This window comes from Lutra lutra, chromosome 7 (assembly GCF_902655055.1).
Source record: "Lutra lutra chromosome 7, mLutLut1.2, whole genome shotgun sequence".
Classification (NCBI taxonomy): domain Eukaryota; kingdom Metazoa; phylum Chordata; class Mammalia; order Carnivora; family Mustelidae; genus Lutra; species Lutra lutra.
Window position 1 is genome coordinate 23553501 of NC_062284.1, and position 4929 is coordinate 23558429.

The 4929-nt window shown below is 35.9% G+C and overlaps 1 non-coding gene across 1 annotated transcript; it reads left to right on the forward strand.

The window, feature by feature from the left end:
* The first annotated feature begins 1015 nt into the window (after window positions 1-1015).
* LOC125105847 (small nucleolar RNA SNORD115) lies at window positions 1016-1096 on the forward strand. The gene has a single exon (XR_007129095.1). It is a non-coding gene; the product is annotated as a small nucleolar RNA SNORD115 (small nucleolar RNA).
* Window positions 1097-4929: the final 3833 nt, after the last annotated feature.

The window sequence follows — 4929 nt, forward strand, 5'->3', positions numbered from 1 at the left end:
AGTATGAAAAAGAAGTAGAATGATACCAAAAATAAAAATTAATTTGAATTCCCCTCAATAATTACAGAGACACATAATTCCAAATATATCTACAGACTAAGAAAGTGTAGCCTCTAAGATATTTAGGTTCATTCTTTAAGGGAACATGGATATATTGATGGCTAATTTTTCTCCATGAGTGATTTACATAGATAATATCTTCAGGAGAAATTTATACCTGAAGTTTTGTTATGATTCAACTTGAAAACCTTGTAATTCATTGGTATTGTTTTTATGACACATTATTGGGGTGGATCTAAATTCACATGCAGATAAATTTATTTCTGTTAGATTATTTTGAGTTTTCTAAGGTGCTGTGAAATAATGTGGATCATAAATGAACAACTCACAATTTAATGACCTTGGAATTTGCACCCAGAAATTTGAGATTCAGGTATATGCTTTGGCCATGATACCTGAGTTTGAATAAAATCATAAGCAATCTTACACCTGACATATAGCTTCTTATTATCACATGACATTATTAGGTTTACTTTAGGAAGAAAACATATGCTATGAGTGATGACATTTTTTTTCCTGCTCTGGCATCTGGAAGATACAGGAAGTTATAAAGACTGGTTAAGAGTAAGATATTGTTTCTGCATAAATGCCCCTGACCAAGGTACTTTATTTGCTCCGACTTGACTGTATTTAGTGAACCTCTGGTTTATAGTCAAAGGAATGTGGTCTTTTTTGAGTAAGGACAACAAATATCCCTAATGTAGAAACCACAGAAGGGCACATGAACAATGCATATATGAGATATATATTTTTCATCTTTGACTACTGTCCCAACCCTGTCTTCAAAGACAAAGATAGATGGAGAAGAGAACCATTTCAATCACTTCACCTGGGGCACCATTAACTCCCCAGTTGTCCTGCACTGAATTTATCATATATCCAGTTCACTTGGGATCAGAGATTGAGAATGCCATCCATAGTAAGAATTTTCAGTACAAAGAAGTCTAGGTGGAGGGGGTACCATGATTTGAGTGAATTATGATGTCTTGGGGAGATATGATAACATAAAAATCATGCTAGCATTACATAGGGGCCCAGGAGAAGGGATAATCCCAGATTGTGAAGTGGAAGAAGGGGTTCTTAGCTTTACTAGAGTAGAAATTCTAATGATGGGCTTCTAATAATAAATCTCCTGCGTAAAACTTGTTCATCCACCTCTTCCTGTTTCCTCTCAAGTTAGAAATGCTCTTATACTAACTGCATTTTGGTTCTTCATTATCATATTTTTTGGGAAATTATACTCCACTTTTTTAAAATATTGTGTATTGCAGTAATCTGACTGGCATGATATGCATCATTACATGAATTAGGGCTAGTTAACTACCTTTGGTAACTAAAAAATTCCAAATTGGGATAGGAAAATAGGGAAGACTTACTTCTGGGACATGTAAGTTCACTTTCAAACAATGTGACTATCATTATGCGTTCCTTTTCTCCCAGGGTCATGTATATGATGGGCTCTTCAACAGAAGAATTTCATTTTTCACCTGAGCTTGCTTTAACTGAAAGCTGAAAGAGTTTTATGATTCATTTGGAATTTCTATGCTGCAACATTAGCTTGGGTCTAAATGACCAAGTAGACAAAGTCAACCATTATATTATTTCATATTTTCAAATTATGGGTCATTTTCAGATTATGGATATTTAATTCTCCTGACAACTGTGGACAAAAGATTGAGAGTGATACATTTGTTTTCCTGTGGATGTAACAATGAAATTGGAAGCTTCTTGTTATACTATTTACTGTTTAGGAGTAGTTCCCAAGAGATGCAGTTTTCTTTTTCTTTTTTTTTAACATTTAATTTAATTTAATTTTTTTTCAGTGATCCAAGATTCATTACTTAAGCACCACACCCAGTGCTCAATGCAATATGTGCATCCTTAGCACCAACCACCAAGATCACCCATCCTCCCATCCCCTTCCCCTCCAAAACCCTCATTTTGTTTCTCAAAGTTCACAGTCTCTCATACTTTGTCTCCCCCTCTGATTTCCCCCAATTCACTTTTCCTTTCCTTCTCCTATTGTCCTCCATGCTATTCCTTATGCTCCAGAAGTAAGTGAAACCATATGATAATTGACTTTCTCTGCTTGACTTATTTCATTCAGCATAATATCCTCCAGTCCCATCCATGTTGATACAAATTTGGGTATTCATCCTTTATCATGGCTGCCTAATATTCTATTGTATATATGGACCATAGTTTCTTTATCCATTCATCTGTTGAAGGGCGTCTTGACTCTTTCCACAATTTGGCGACTGTGGCCATTGCTGCTATGAACACCGAGTTATATTTGGCCCTTCTTTTCACTACATCTGTATCTTTGGGGTAAATACCCAGTAGTGCAATTGCAAGGTCATAGGGTAGCTCTATTTTTAATCATGTGGGCAGAAGTGGACAGAAGACATGAACAGACACTTCTTCAAAGAAGACGTACAAATGGATAAGACACACACAAAAAAATGTTCATCATCATTAGCCATCAGGGAAATTCAAATCAAAACCACATTGAGATACCACCTTACACCAGTTAGAATGGCCAAAATTAACAGTACAGGAAACAACAAGTGTTGGAGAGGATGTGCTGAAAGGGGAGCTCTCTTAACACTGTTGGTGGGAATCCCAGTTGGTGCAGCCACTTTGGAAAACAATGTGGAGATTCCTCAAAAAATAAAAATAGAGGTACAGTTTTCAACTTTGACTACTCTCCTACTCCTGTCCTCTTAAATAAAGACTACTGAAGAAGAGTACTTTCTGACATTCTACACTAGGGACACATGAGAGCTATCCAGACTAACTTTGCTGAATCTTTCAAAACTCCAGTACTCTTTATCACAAGGGTTTAAGAATGCCAACTCGAGTTAGAATTTTGAGATCAAATAGATCTATAATGAGAATGCCATGGCTTGGGTCATATTTTATGATAATATAAAAATTGTGCTGACACTAGCATAGGTGCCATTCTCAGAAAGTGATGTAAAAGTGTTCTAGGCTAAGAAAACATAGCTATGAAAGCAGATATAATTAAAAAAAAGAAGAAAATGTAGTCATTGAAAATTTGGATAAGAAATTGTATCCGAATGAAAGCATCAGATTGGATGGTGATTGCCCCAGTAAATTGAAAAAAAAAAAAAAAGAAAGAGGAAAGAAAGAAAGAAAGAAAGAAAGAAAGAAAGAAAGAAAGAAAGAAAGAGAAAGAAAGAAAGAAAGAAAGGAAGAAAGAAGAAAGAAAGAATGAATCTGGAATAAAAAACAGTTATGCTACTAAATGGAAAAATTAGAAATACAGCACCATAGAAATCAGCTTATTTTTTATTTCAATATACAATGTAGCAGCCTTATTCTTTTTTAACTCCAGCAATTCAAATGTCTTTTAGAATGTATTGAAGACTGTTGCAAGAACCGAAAATGGTAAAAGTCCATATGTTCTTTTCCCCAACTAAGCTATTCTTAGAATTCAAGTACTCTGGAGATAGCCACAAAAATTTCCTGAGTTGCTCTTCAGTTTGTTTTCAATTTAACGCCCCATACAGGGGATGCATACTGGCTTCTACATGGATTTTTGCCTTCAGCTGACATTCTTTGACTAATGATAAAGTCACAATGGAAGTAAAATGGTAACCCCCAGATCAGGGAGTAAATAACAAGTTCTCAGGATTTCAACTATACACTTCCCGCAACAACTCAGGCTATTCTTTGCACCCTGGAGACCCAACATGAGGGGCTTCTGGCAGGAGTTCCTGAAATATTTCTATACAAGATGAGTAGGGAGAAGTTAAATACTGTATTCAGAAGCTGGATGACTCCTTCACTGATTTTCACTCAGGCATTTTCTAAATTTAAATATACAAATCCATGTGAAAATTATAATAGATCACTGAAACTCTCCATTTTTATGGGATTTGTTTCCAGGAATTCAACAGAAGTGGGAGAAAAAGCAAGTTGATGGTAAGAACAGATAGTTTCTCAGATATTGGTGGCAGCTATCCAGTTCTAGAAAAATATGTAGAAATATAAGACAAAATTTGATTGTGTTATGCAATTTTAGCTGTCCACCTATAATTATTCACAAAAAATATTGTGAATAATTCATATTAATTCATATAATTATTTGGGGCCACCAACAAACAAGAAGGCAAACTGTAATGTGAAGTCAGTAAGTAACTACTGGAAAGTCAAGATGTTGGAAAAAGGAAGAGACTGAGGAATATGCAAGGGATACAATCTAACTGAATCTTCACCACCTTCTCAACAGGATCCTCCCCAGCCTCAGGAAATTGGACAGGAAATAATTGACAAATGGTGCAAACTGATGGGCAAAATTGAGGGAAATGGGCAAAAATAATGGAACCTCAAATCTGGGAATGGGATAAATTTACATGTCTGTTTATTTTCCCCAACTTAATCTTTTCCTACATTTGTGCATGCATGTGTGTGTGTGTGTGTGTGTACTGGAGTCATGAATTCTGCAATTCTATTTACCTTTCCTGTTTTGCCCAACCCAGAAAAACATCCAAGGTATGGGTGTTTTTGGACAATCATCTACCTGTTCTTTTTCTTCTGAAGTTTCTATGCAAGTAGGTCGTCCCATAGAAGAATATGCCTTGCCTGTCAATGTGCTTCATAATCTGACAGGAAGGGAACTGCTGCCTAGTTTTGTAAACTACAGGCTATGATATTCCATACCATGGATGTAGTGTTTTTGGAGCACCTGAGATACACGCCATCTAGGTTGGTAAATATGTGCTTTCTGATGGGAAAGTGGCAGCTTCACCCAATGCTGATAAGTTTACACCCAAATTGTAAGAAATAGCTCTCTCTTTATGGGCCTCCAGACAAATTATAGCAGTTTAATAAAAGGGATTGTTT